The 14,892-nt window shown below is 37.5% G+C and overlaps 1 protein-coding gene and 1 pseudogene across 5 annotated transcripts in view; both read left to right on the forward strand.

Annotated features, from left to right (window-relative positions):
- DPP10 (dipeptidyl peptidase like 10) overlaps positions 1-14,892 on the forward strand; it is a 1,368,028-nt gene that overhangs the window by 1,048,941 nt on the left and 304,195 nt on the right. The window lies entirely within an intron of this gene.
- LOC139015949 (U2 spliceosomal RNA) lies at positions 3,515-3,625 on the forward strand (annotated as a pseudogene).

Genomic DNA, 14,892 nt, shown 5'->3' on the forward strand with positions numbered 1-14,892 from the left:
AAGATGATTTGTCTTTATCTTCATTACAAGGCAAATGAGCTGAACTAGAAAAGCTCAAATAAAGGCTGGATTCAAACTTGCAGATAGTCTACTGGTGGTGATGGTGCTTAAACCTGGCTGCCGCTGCTGAGTGGTCTTAGTGACGGGTGGGAATCTCTCTGACAGTTCAGTTCTTTTATGCCCAGTCTCCTTCTCATGGTTGCAGTGCTTGTCTGACCCTTGTAGCATCTCAGTTGGTGATTCTGTTTACACAGAAACAGAATCTGAAGCAAAGCAAGCAGAAACTTTTAGGTGCATGCCCCTGAAATACTGGAGAAAGGAGCAGGAAATCAGATAATCTTTAACATTTACCTATGTTTTTTAAATGTTAAATTTGCATGATCAAAGGTCAAATAAATAGAAAAAAATAAGTTATACTTCTTATATCCAGATTGTTGAGATTATCCAACTCTTTTTTTTTTTAGGATGTAACAAATATTTAAGATAAATATTTATAAAATAAACACTATATTATTTGACCAAGAAAAGAAGATCCACTCAGTGTTTTTTTTCTCTCTGGCTTGTGACCATCAATATGAAGACTGATTAATATAGCTCAGCAGGAGTTGTCCTGCCTGAATCCTCACATCTGCACTCTTGACTAAAAAATGGAGGAAGGTTGAATGACAGGTCCTGGAGAGAAAGACATGATATCACTTATATGTGGATTTTAAAAGCCAAACTCTTGAAAATAGAGAATAAAATGGGAGTACCAGGGTATGGCTGATGGGGGGACAGGACAGATGCTTTTCAGGGTTCAAACTTAGAACAAGTAATAAATAAGCCCTAGAGATATAACACAGAGCACAATAAACTTAGACAACAGTATTGACACTAATAAAAGAGAAAGATGCAAATTGATTGTACCTTTGCGACGCCCACCAGTCAATGAAGAATGACCATGCAAATTAACCCAACAAAGATGGCAAGCTAATTTGCATATGCAGGAGCTGAGCAACCGGGGGCGGGGCAGGATGCTTGCATTGTTGCCATGGTGACGATACAGGTATTCCACACTGCCCCAGCCTCTGGGCAGCATGGGAAGGCGGGAAGGTGGTGCCGGCAGCCAGGGGAAGGAAGGCCCATTTTTGCACAAATCTTTGTGCATCAGGCTTCTAGTTGTATTATAATTATCAAACTTGATAGACTAGAACTTAATTATTCCAACTACTTAAAGGAAAGGATAATTATGTAACATGGTAGAGGTGCTAATTATCCTTACAATGGCAATCATGTTACAGTATATAAACATATCAAATTAACAGGTGGAACACCTTAAATTTACACAGTGTTAAATATCAAATATATTTCAAATAAAAAAAGAGTTCTTGGCATGGAGGTGTAATGTGCTTATATTATTTCTTGTTTGAGAGACTGTCACAGCCTGCTAGCAGTTTTCCTTCAATCACTCTCATGCCTTTTAATCAGTTCCCACACTCAGGCTAAACTGATCTTTATGAAATGAAATCCGATTGTCATTCTCTTTTTAAATCTCCCCAAGGCTTTCTGGGATAGAGAGCGAAAGTCCTAACACAACCTACAAGGCCATGCCTGTCTTCCCAGCCTCACCTCCCATGACTCCCCAGTTGCTTTCAGCATTTTGGGGTTTCCTACGGTCCCTGGAAACACCATGTCCCCTCACATTATGGGGCTTCTACTACTGAAGCAAATCTTGCCCCTTCGCCTCACCTTCATAGAGATAACTTGTTCTTACTCTTCAGATGTCAACTTAATCATACTTTTCTTCAAATGTCAGAGCCATTCCAGACTTCTCTGACTAAGTGAAAACTGCTATCCTAAGTTTCATGGTCCTCTCCATCCCCTTTATAAAATTTATCACAGCTACAATTGTCTGACACAGTACCCACAGTACCTAGCAGAGTGTTACTAAAAACAACAACAACAATGAAACCTTAATATATGAATTAATAAACCAGAACCTCTAGCAAACTTTTCTTAAAGTTCTGGGTAAAAGTAAGTGGCCATTTTCTATGCTTTCTTAGCATCTGGTTTATATTTTCATCTTAATGTCTTTGTCATTATATCCAACATGTCCATTTATGAGTAGATCCCCTTGACTAAACAATAAGACCCTTAAAGTCAACAACTTGACTTCATTTATATTAATGCCCAAAGAGTTTTTGTTTTGTTTTGTTTTGTTTTGTTTTTACAGCAAATGGAACATAATAAACAGGCAAAGTTGGTGGAAATCAAGCATTGATGCTCAATCTTAGCTGAACATGAGAATCACCTGGAGAACTTAAAAATCATTAATGCTTAGGTCCCACCCTGGAGACATCCTGATTTAACTGGTCTGGGAAACAGCCCAAAGATGGGCATTTTAAAACTTCCCAGGAGGTTGCAATGTGCAGCGAGGTTTGAAGGCCTCTGAATTTAAGTGAACTGGTCAATTCCACCTACTGAAGACTTTCCAGACTCCAAACAAGGGAAGGCCCAGAGATAAAAATAAACATGCGTACCAGTTTTTTCATACTGCACCGATTTTGTGCCAAAGTATTTACTTGTATTCCCTTATTTCTTGCAATTTCTCTTCAGAGTAGTTGATATTTTTATTTCTAGTAGAAATACAAACTTACCTAATATGACTGATTTTTTTTTCTTTCCTGGAATATCAGTTCTCAATGTGTGTACCCAGAAGACAGCATCAGGGTCACCTGACAGCTGTTCACAATGCAAATTCGGCTCAGAGCCACTGAACCAGAAACTCTAGGGTGGGGCCCATACTCTGTGTTTAACTTGACCTCCAGGGGATGCTGATGAATGCTTACTTTTGAGAATCACATCTGTTTAGAGGGTCCTATTTCTCAAAATCCAAAGCATTGCACCTGAGAAAATATCTAATTAGCCAGAAGTTACCCATGTACATGACAACGGTTTAGGAAAAAATAACATTTACAACAGATGATCTATTAATTTTTTCTTTAGTATTTTAAAATTGATCCTGGATTTAATGTCCAACTGTTCCTTTCTGGCCTTGGACACTGGTCTGGCCTCATTTGCCCTTCCAGGTTAGTGCTTAATCTGGCATGTTATAAGTACATGTGGCGTAGTGGGAGTGCATGGGATTTGGAGCAAAATATGTGAGTTTATATTTAAGCTATTCATTCTTCATTTTATGGTTGGAATGTTGCACATGCACATATTATGAGGATAGCCCGATGAATATTTACAAACTCAGCACATCCCTGTCATCAGCCAGGTCAAGAAGCAAAACATTACTGTGCTCCTTGCCAGTCACTACCCAGCACAAGGGATACCACTGTTCAAGCTTCTAATAACTTAGATTAGTTTTGTCTGTTTATGTACTAGATAGATGATAGATAGATAGATAGATAGATAGATGATAGATGATAGATAGACAATAGATAAATACATACAGTATATATTATTTTATGTGTCTTCTTATATTCCGCTTTAAGTTTGGGAATATATCCACATCATCCAATAGTTGGATATCACTTCTTAGTCTTTTGGCTAAGATCAAGTGTAGTATCTGTTCTTATCAGTTCAGTAGATGGATAGTCCCATGTTCTTTTCCCTATTTTATGGTAATCTACTACCTATATTACAGTTTATTCATTCTGCTGCTGATTGGACTATGAAATGTGTATATTTATATGAATAATAGATTTTGGCTTCAGATTTTTTATCTAATTCTCCCTTTCTTATCCATTGCCCTGTTTCTCCTCTGGCAAGTATTTTATTTTGTTTTATTTGGCAAGTATTTTAATAAGGGGCTGTAGTAGAGGGAACAAACTTCTGCTGAGTGCTCAAATCATGCTTTTTATGTGGAAAGAGTGTTTGTCAACTTAAACCTCCAAAGTCCATGCTCCCTTGCCAGTGACATCATTTGTTGCACAGGCAGGAGACTTAGAGTTGCTCTCTGATGTAAGAGGCCCACTCCAGGTTGCAGAGCTGGGACGCAGCCCAACTTTCTAGTCAACATCCCAAGTCTTTGGATCTTACTGCCATTTTGAAAAAGCGTTTGCATGTCTTTGAGGAATTATTCTGTACTCTGGTATAATTATTTTTCTATTCATTTCAAATAATATCAACTGTATTCTAAGTTACTAACTACAAGCTAAATAGAATTTATATGGCATATTATTATTTGCAACACTCAGGTAGCATGTATTATACTTCTCCAGACTTATACATTTTATTTTTATATCTGCTTCTTAGAAGTTGTTTCTCAAAAATAGAAAACTAAATTATTGTAGAGCACATTGCAATGCCATAAATTTAAAAATATTCTTAGATGATTAAAATATGTTTCAAATATGAGGAAATCTAGATGTTATAAATCTTGATGATCGGAATATTTGTGGTTGAGAATTGTAATCTAGTATTTGACATTTCCCATATCAGAAAAAATATTTTTCTGTTATTCTTGAATCATGTTATATCATAAATAGTATTTATTATTTAAATCCAGTTTGCTTTATGTATTATCCCAATATGTTTGAAATTATTGGTCCATTGAAATTATTTAACAATTGCATTTTTTAAAATATATTTTATTGATTTTTTTTTTTTTTACAGAGAGGAAGGGAGAGGGATAGAGAGTTAGAAATATCTATGAGAGAGAAACATCGATCAGCTGCCTCCTGCACACCCCTCACTGAGGATGTGCCCGCAACCAAGGTACATGCCTTTGACCAGAATCGAACCTGGGACCCTTCATTCCGAAGGCCAATGCTCTATCCACTGAGCCAAACCAGTTAGGGCAACAATTGCATTTTTAATCCATCCCTGAAGAGGCAATTGTTATATATATATATATATATATATATATATATATATATATATATATACCTTTTTTAGCAAAGAATAGAAAAACATTTTAAAAACTCTTTAAAATAATACTCATTTATAATTTTTTATTATTTGATTTAACAATGCGTATTAAATGGACTAATGAATAGTTTAATTAACTATTTATTTTACATTGTAAACTGCCTTATTATGTCTTATGTTTGGGATCAGACACTTTAATTAAAGTAACTGTTGTTTTGGCATAATTAGAACTGTCCTTTATGTATAATGGGGCATAAATCTTCAGGACCATAGGCTCTTTCTGAAAAGAAAAGTAAAACGGAATGACTTTTTGAAATCCCTCTGGAAGTACTGGATCAGTTGTACGTGTGCTCGAGTGGCGTATGGGTGCCCGTCCACCAGAGCTGATGCTCTGCAAAAGCACAGGGTTGATATTCTCCAGAGCTGGATGTATTCACTTCTTTTTTTTTTTTTTTAATTCTTTGTTGTTGAAAGTTTTACATATGTCTCCTTTTTCCCTCATCGACATCTCCCCCGCCCGCTCCCGCCCCCAACACATGCCCCACCCCCCTATTTTCTGTGTCCATTGGTCATGCTCATATGCATGGATACAAGTCCTTTGATTGATCTCTTACCCGCCGTCCACCTTCCCCTACCTTCCCTCTGAGGTTTGACGGTCTGTACATACAAGCATGGAAAGGAACGTTCATTTCAATTATGTTCCTACTGGTCTGGAGCTCTGTAGATGAGACCCTCTGTATGATAAATATCTATTTTAACTAAGAAGAAATCGCTGTACAATAAATCCTGCATACACTGCTGCCTGAAGTAGTAACTCTTCTCTAGTGAATTATCTAATTAATTTCTGGGTCTTAATACTTCAGTGCTTTGCAATTACAGACACATATTTAAGAAGTCTGTGGGCGTAGAGGTTCTGGTCATGGGATTGTCTAAGCTATTAAGATTCATATACTTGGGCACACTGATATTTCAAATAATCCTATTAATAATAAACTCAGAGAAACGGCACCGTAAAAAAGGGACTGTATTCAAATATATGGAACTTGAAGTTGACTCTCAGAGCCTCCTGCCTTCCAGGGACCATAAAATGCACTTTCTATGTTCTGTTGTAGCTGCTGCTGCTAAACTGCCTTCCTAGTTACCCTCCTTCTAACTGAAGAGGGGTAATAATGCATGAAAAAGATATTAATATCCTTTTGGGAATAGTTTTCTTTGTTAAAGCAGAACAATCCTAGGAGGGGGAAAAAGAAGGCAGGGAAGAAAACTTAAGTTTTGGAAGATTGTATTTTACAACTTTCCCTTTTTGTAGTAGCTATTAATATATTTACCTGTTTATTGCTATTTTATCCACAAGGCATTTATTTTATTTTGATTTTGAAAATAATATGTTTACTATAGAGAATCTGAAAAAACTTAAAAAATGAAGATAATTAAAATGCTTGTATTTATCTTTTAGAGGAAAACCACTATTAATATATTCATTTATCTCATTTGAGTCTTGTTCGTGTCATAGGAATGTGTATATATTTTCCATTTATAGACAGAACCATTAGAATACTTGGAGAAACACTGTATTAGCAAAATACTGTCCGATTGAGCATTAAGGTGTTCTGGTAACCTAATACTGTGTGTAATTACTTCATAACTTAGTAGCATAAACAGTGACTTATCCTCATGGCCTCTGTGTCAGGAGTTCTGGAAGGGCTGAGCTACACTGGTCCTACCTGTGTCCTTACACCTTAGCTTTCAGATGTCTCCCTGATGGAAGCTGGATTATCTGCCTTGGGGGTGGCTCACGACTGGGCTGGCAAGTTAATTCTGGCTGTTGATTGACGGCCTCAGGTCTTCTCCAGGTGGACCCCTCCCACAGGGCTACCAGATGTCCTCATGGCCCAGCGGCTGCATTCTCCCAGAGTGGGTGATACAAGGCAGCAGGTGGAGTCTGCAATGCCTTTTTTGACCTAGGTTTGGAAATGCTATATTCTTCTCACCCGGGGGTGGCTGGGATTCCAGGAGGGAGGGGAGCACACTAGGCCAGGAAAACTAGAAGGTGAGAGTCATTGGCTGCCATAGATCCTGTGATGAAGGAATTGAATTGCATGAAGGCTTTGCACAGTACGTTGTGAGAACATGGTGGTATTAGGAGGAGATGACATGTGAATGCTGGTGAAGTTAGGTGGTTTTAAAGCTGGGCAACTACCCGGTGATTGATTAATACTATGTGTGACAGCCTCTTTCACTATGTCACAAGCCAGTATTATTTTCATGGTCCTTTCCTGTCCAATGTGAATAAAGCTGTTTTAAATCAATCAATCAATCAATCAATCAATGAATCCCTATAAAAGTTTTGAGTAAGTAAGCTAGACTGAAGAGTTGAATTAGCAGACTACAGAAGCAAAATTACAGATGATCTAGAGATGGGAATGCTGGTCCAAGTCAACACATGTGTTTTATAAAAATGTGGTTCTTAAAATGTAGGATGAGGGAAAGTAACTGACATGCCACCTTGGGTATTTTATTGACCATGAACTCAGTATAAAGTTAGTCTGGTAGGAATTTTAAAAGCACTGATATGTTTTTAGGCCAATTTATAAAATTAAACTTTCTAGAACTGTGCTGTCCTGTATGGTAGCCACTGGCCACACATGGCTACTGAACACTTGAAATATGGTTAGTTTAAATTGAGTTTTGCAGTAAGTGTAAATATACACACTCCAGATTTTGAAAGCTTAGTAAAAAAAAGCAAAATATTAATAATGAATTATAAATATAGCATGTTGACATAATGTTCACGTACATTCAATTAAGTAAAATATGTTAGTCATTGATTTCACCTGTTTTTATTTTTCATTAATATGTGTACAAAAAAATTAAACCTACATCTGTAGGCCTAACCTTAGATTTCTGTTGCCGGTGCTGCTCTAGGACACTGGATGCTCATATCCCGGGACCCTAAGTCCCAACTGGAGAACACCTGGGTCCTGTACCCAACTGAAGACTTGTATAGAAGACAACAATAATTTTCAAAAATTTAGAAATGACAATGAATGAATTAGATATGTAGTTGTGGGATGAGAAATTTGGAAAAATATGGGGTGAGTAATATAGTATTGCAGATAGAAATTAGATGTGTTTCTCAATCCAAAACTAAGGCCAATGATGTTAAATGGCATCAGGAAGGTGGATTTGGGTTCAGCATGACGAAGACTTCTCTAACAATGGCTTGTTCAATAATTCAGAGCCAGTGTGGGAGGCAGCAGCTACTTCCTTTAGAAATTTCCAACAGGTGAATGGATAACTGTTCATTAGAGGCATGGTACAAAAAATTTTGCGTGAGCAAACAGTGTTGGGGTAGTGAAATTTCAAAGCCTTTCTTTCATCCAAGAAAGATAACAGTTTTCTCTCTGAAATACATCATACCATAAACACGGGAAGAAAGAGATGTGTGACTCTCCAACTAATGTGTCAAGTTTGATATCTTGCAGAATATACAGTCTCTGACTCCTTTCCCTGGAGATTTTTTAAAAAAGCAGTAGAGTTGCTTTATTTAGTCACATATATTTTGAATAGGATCAAATACAGGCTAACTTTACAATAAAACAATAATTCTTACTGAAATAGAAAACTTCAAGTAGAAATAAACCAACAATCAGAATATGCACACCTAATAAGAAAGCCAGTAGTAGTGTTTTCTGATTATTCCAAGAAATAAGGTATGCTTTCTAATTGGAATTTTCTCTAATTAACTTTTAGTTGTTATTATGTTGCCTATTTAAAAAAGCAAAACAGTTAAACCTTGTGTGTTGGTAATTAAGCAGCTCAAAGGTGGTGTAATTAGCCAAATTGAAAGGACCTCAGCATTTCTGAGGAAAGAAGTGGTAGAGAATGTAATTACAGTCATGAAGCTACCACTGTTTAAAAGATCTCAGCCAGAAAATGACTGAGGCTCATGGTAAAAACATCGAGACTTCATTTGAAAGAGCTAGAGTTGTGTTTACAAATGAGATTTAATCCAGTGTACCTGAAACATAATGGAATATTACACAATTGTACTTCATTTTACTTATTTATACTTAATTTACATTTTTACCCAGTTTTCTACCCTTGCACCTTAGAGATCACTTAAGACTCTAACTGGAGCTTAGTCTGTGTGGCATCCCCAAAAGCAAGAACCAAGGAGGTGTCCACTATTGTCATTTTTTTTTCAACAAGTGAATGATTGGGGGAGGTAGAAGACAAAGCGTCGTGGCTCAGGGACAAAGGACACATTCCCTGCTTGTTAAAAATTTGTATTTTTTACTTTTTGTTCAATTACAGTTGACATTTTATACTATTTTATATTAGTTTCATGTGTACTGCATAGTGGTTAGACCAGCTGTAGGCAAACTACGGCCCGCGGGCAGGATCCGGCCCATTTGAAATGAATAAAACTAAAAAAAAAAAAAGACTGTACCCTTTTATGTAATGATGTTTACTTTGAATTTATATTAGTTCACACAAACACTCCATCCATGCTTTTGTTCTGGCCCTTCGGTCCAGTTTAAGAACCCATTGTGGCCCTTGAGTCAAAAAGTTTGCCCACCCCTGGGTTAGACAATCATGTATTTTATGAAGTGTTCCCCTTGATAATTCTAGTACTCACCTGGCACTGTACATAATTATTACAATACTAGAGGCCCAGTGCACGAAATTCATACACTCGGGGACTCCCCCCACCCCCCCACCCCCCCACTCAGCCTGGCCTGCATCCTCTCACTTCTGGGAGCCCTTAGGGGATGTCTGATTGATGGCTTAGGCCCGCTCCCTCTGGACATCCTTAGTGTTGCCACGGAGGTGGGAGAGGCTCCCATCACTGCTGCTGCACTCACCAGCTGTGAGCCCAGCTTATAGCTTCTGGCTGAGCGGTGCTCCCCCTGTGGGAGAGCACTGACCTCCAGGGGGCAGCTCCTGCATTGAGCAAGATCAGGCTGAAACTAGCTCTCTGATATCCCCTGAGGGGTCCTGGATTGCAAGAGGGCGCAGGCCAGGCCAAGGGACCCCACTGGTGCATGGATTGGGGCCGGGGAGGGACACAGGAGTTTGGCCAGCTGGGGAGAGACCTTGAGAGGGCTCTAGGGCATGCCTGGCCCATTTCGCTCAGTCCCAACCACCTGGACCCCAGCAGCAAGCTAACCTACTGGTCAGAGCATCTGCCCCCTGGTGGTCAGTGCATTTCATAGAGAGCAGTTGAATGGCCTTAGCATATCATTAGCATATTATGCTTTGATTGGTTGAATGGATGACCAGACGACCAGACACTTAGCATTTTAGGCTTTTATTATATAGGATTATTGACTATATTCCCTAAGCCAGCGGTTCTCAACCTATGGGTCACGAACAATGAAAATACATCCTGCATATCAGATATTTACATTACGATTCATAACAGTAGCAAAATTACAGTTATGAAGTAGCAACGGAAATAATTTTATGGTTGGGGGTCACCACAACATGAGGAACTGTATTAAAGGGCCACAACATTAGGAAGGTTGAGAACCACTGCTATATTGTAACTACCAGTGGGTGCTTCTTAATCCCTTCACCTTTTTTACCCAGCCCCTCATCTCCCCTGCCATCTGACAACCCACAATTTGTTCTCTGTATCTATGAGTCTTTTTCTGTTTTGTTTATATATTTTGTATATATGGTATTTGTCTTTCTCTGTCTGACTTATTTCTCCTAACATAATACTGTATAGGAACATCCGTTGTTACAAATGGTAAGATTTTATTTTACTTTTTTAATGGCTGAGTAGTATATATGTACCACATATTCTGTATCCACTAGTTAACTGATGGGCCCTTAAGTTGCTTTCATATCTTGGCTATTGTAAATAGCACTGCAGTGAATATAGGGGTGCATATATCTCAAAGTAGATTAAAGCTTAAATGTAATATTTAAAACCATACAATTTCTAGAAGAAAACATAGACAGTAAAATCTCTGACATTTCTCTTAGCAATATATATAATAATCTCCTTGGGCAATGGAAACAAAAGAAAAAATAAGCAAATGGAACTACATCAAACTAAAAAGTTTTGCTCAGCAAAGGAAAACATCGGCAAAATGAAAAGACTATTGAATGGAACAATATATTTGCTTTAAAGATACATCTAATAAGGGGTTAATATCCAAAATATAGAGAGAGCTCATACAATTCAACACCAAAAACAAACAATCCAATTAGAAAATGGGCAGAGGACCTGAATAGACACTTTTACAAAAAGGACATACAAATGGCCAATAGACATATGAAAAGATGCCCGATGTCAATAATCATCAGAGAAATGTAAATTAAAACTACAATGAGATATCCCCTCCGGTATATCAGAATGGCTATCTTCAATAAATCAACAAATGTGTTGGTAAGGATGTGGAGAAAAGGAAACACTCATTCACTGTTGGTGAGAATGCAAATTAGTGCAGCCACTATGAAAAACAGTATGGAGTTTCCTCAAAAAATTAAAAATGGAACTGCCTTTGGACCCAGCAATCCCACTCTGGGAATATATATGGAGAAATCTATTTTAAAAAAATATATGCAGCATCCCTTCTTTTTCTTCACAACTTTTCAATATCTTGTCTCAGAATAAGAATATGTCATCATACTTTGCAAAGATGATGAAAATCCAGAATATTAATGTGAAATGTGATTCTCATTAAATAGATAAATAATTGAGGTTCTTCACATATAATTTTTAACCTTAAGTTAGTTCATGCAACTATAATTTTGCCCTTAAATTTATTGTGTCTAATTGACAGTGATTTTAACCATTTTTCTTTCTGAGTAGAAGAAAAATGCTTATACTATTTCAAATGAAAACAATAATTTTTAATATAGAGATATCACTTTGTCATTACTTTCCTCATATGTGGAGTTGAGAAACATTTTGTAAATTTTTTTTTGAAATTTCATGTCACCCAATATGTATGCCTATCATATATAACACATTCTTGGAGAAGCGCATTTTATTAGTAACTTCATTATATTTATTTGTAGATTTAATCATTCCTTGAAACCAAAATAGGTTGCATGCTAACTTACTCTCCCTTATAATTGACAAAAAATTTATAGGTGTAATGTAAAATATAGCCATGTTGCAAAAGATAGTGTGAAAGGGCAATTTTTCTAAATAGTGAATGCTGTTGATAGGCATAATGTTAATAAGGAATAGAAATTTAAAATCTGACTAATTGACTTGTGGATTACATCTGTATTTATTATTCATGTATAAAATAAAATGAGGTCTTTGTTTTCAGAAAAATGCCCCAAATTACTGTACAATAGATAAAAACAGATAGTCATTTTTCCTATTATTATAAAGTTAGGTTATTTCACATTTCCCACTATACAATAATGTTGTGATGAACATCCTTGCACTTACAACTATGTCCACATTTCTGATAAATCACCATGTCAAATGATATTAATGTTGTAAGGAGTACTGAAGCATATTACTGTATTTGTTTCCAAGAAGTTTATCTCAAGTAATACTTCCTCCAGCTCTGTATTACTGTGTGTGGATGCTTTTTTAATTCAACCTTTTAAGCATTATTAATTTTTGGATGAAAAAGTTCAAGAGATTTGATGAAGACCTTCTAGATAATAGCAGAACTGGGATCAAAATCAAAGGTCATTATATTAATCACAATGTTAAGATGATTTTAAAAGTAAAATGCATCCGTTAATCATAACTATTCATAGAGAGTGTATGTGTGCCCAGCATTGGTCTACGTGCTGTGATCATAGCACTAAACAAAAACAAGTAAGAATTCATTGTCTGCATGGAGCTTATATACTGAGAGAGAGAGAATAAAGAAAATAAAGAAGTAAATTATATGGCATGTAAGATGGTAATAAGTGCTAAGGAGAATTTTTTTATCTTACTTTTAAACTACTTTTATTTTTAAATATAGACTCACAAAGTTGCAACACCCATCTCCAAGCTTCTCCCAGTGGTGACATCTGGCATAACCATAAGGCACTACCAAAACCAGGAATAGTGCATTTATCAAAAGTTGCCTGCACAGTCAAATTAAGCCAACCACTCACTCAGATTTTGCCAGTTTTTGCGTCCACTCGTTTCCGGCGCGCCGTTGTGTATAATTCCAGTTCACGTTATCACGTAACAAGCGCCGCCCTGTGATTGAGAGGGAGATCTGCTCTGTGACCACAGAGGACACCTCATGCTGCTCCATTATCGTCCCACCCTCCTGCCCCTTCTCCGATTGCGGGCAACCACTGTTTTCCATCTCTATAATTTTGTTACGTCCAGGATGGTATGGACATGAGATTATAAAGTTTATAAGCTTTTTTTTCATTCAGTAGAATGCCCTTAAGATCCATCCAAATTGCCATGTGTTATCAATGGCCTTTTTCCCCCTCTTTGTTGCTGAGCAGTATACAGAAAAGGAGATGAGAGTAAGAGGGTGTTGTTTTCAATGGAGTAGTTTCTGAAGTCATTCCTAAGGAAATGACCAGAACATCCAATTAAGGATGTGAGCAAAGGCTCGCTCGTGTGCACGTCTGGGGAAGAGCTTCCTAGGTGGAGGGAATATGAAGACCTTGGTCCTGAGTAAAAGTTTGGGGCAGCAAAGAAGCACAATGTGGCTAGAGCAGTGGGAGAGAGTCAGCAAGCGTGACGAGAGGACTGGGGGTTAACAAGGGCACAGACCTCATAAGGCCCTGTGACCCTCCACAGCCGTGTAATAATTGCAGTGACGGTATAACTGTAGTGATTATACAACTAAAGTGACCTGACATTTTCCCATGAAGTTAATTTCAAACATTGGGAAGAGTGAAGGGATTCTTTTCTCTCCAGTGTCTAGTAAAAATGAGTGCTTTATTTGAGCACAATATCTGGAATTTATCTTTAAAAAGTACTAAATAAACTTTATAATCCATTTATGAAATGTTCATGTTGATTTTATCAAGTTTTTGGGTATATTTTGCATGAATTGGAAAGCACACAGATTCTTTTTTTTTTTTTTTTTCATCGTCCATGACCTACTGGGTCCTGCAGATCTCTCTCAGGGAACACAAACGTCTTAAAGCATTTACTGAAGAACAGGGATAGCATCACCTGTAAGTCAGAGGGCACTGCCTCCGCATGAGGGTCTTCAGCACAGGAAATTCAATGGAAGGCAGGGGAGATGGGTGGAGGTGAAGTCTTATGGGACATTATCTGTAGTCCTTTGATGTCATGACAGATGGCAAGCACTCCGTGGGCCTGCCAGAAAGTCCAGTCCATTTGGGAAATTACATGGCCCTGCCAAGTCCTAGCCTTTCATACTATCAAGTAAAGGGGGTATAACTCCCTTTAATAGGGCCCAAAGGCAGCTCAGTAAATGAACAAAGTTCAGGCGGTTAAGTTATGGATATTAATGAAAACTGAGTTGAACTGGTGCTGGGAAGAGCTGGCAATACTAATTTTAGTCACCACATGCTGATAACAATAAACTCACCGATTAAAAAAAGCCAAATGCATAGAAGTTCATTTATTTCAGCTAACAATTAGCTTCTCCATGCAAGTTTTGTCTAATCTGGTCGCAATATGCAGGTGGAATTCTACTGGTCTCAGTATTTACGCTGTATTTCCATCATCAAATATAAGCTCCCAGAGGGCAGACACTGTGGTTTGTTTCCCTACCATGCCAAGGATGTAGTAGGACACGGCGTGTATGCAGTCACTATTTGTGAAAAGGACATGATTTTTTTACATCAAAGAACATAAGTGATGACTTGCAGGTGCCCATGGAAATGTGACTGCTGCTGTCAGCAATTCTAGACAACACGTTTAATGAGCACAGACATCTGATCATTCTCCCTCCTGCTTATAACAAAGCATTAAGAGATGAAACCTAACTGTCAAGAATCAATAGGCAGCAGTAATCATTGTGCTGATTTGAATGCCTGCTGTGTGAGTGGCATTAATATTAAGTGTCTTTTTATTTAACAAGTGTATCTTCAAACAGGAAAAATTAATTATCTGATAGA

The sequence above is a fragment of the Myotis yumanensis genome, unplaced genomic scaffold, assembly GCF_028538775.1.
Source record: "Myotis yumanensis isolate MYYU_CA2020_CCGP unplaced genomic scaffold, mMyoYum1.0.hap1 SCAF_8, whole genome shotgun sequence".
NCBI lineage: Eukaryota > Metazoa > Chordata > Mammalia > Chiroptera > Vespertilionidae > Myotis > Myotis yumanensis.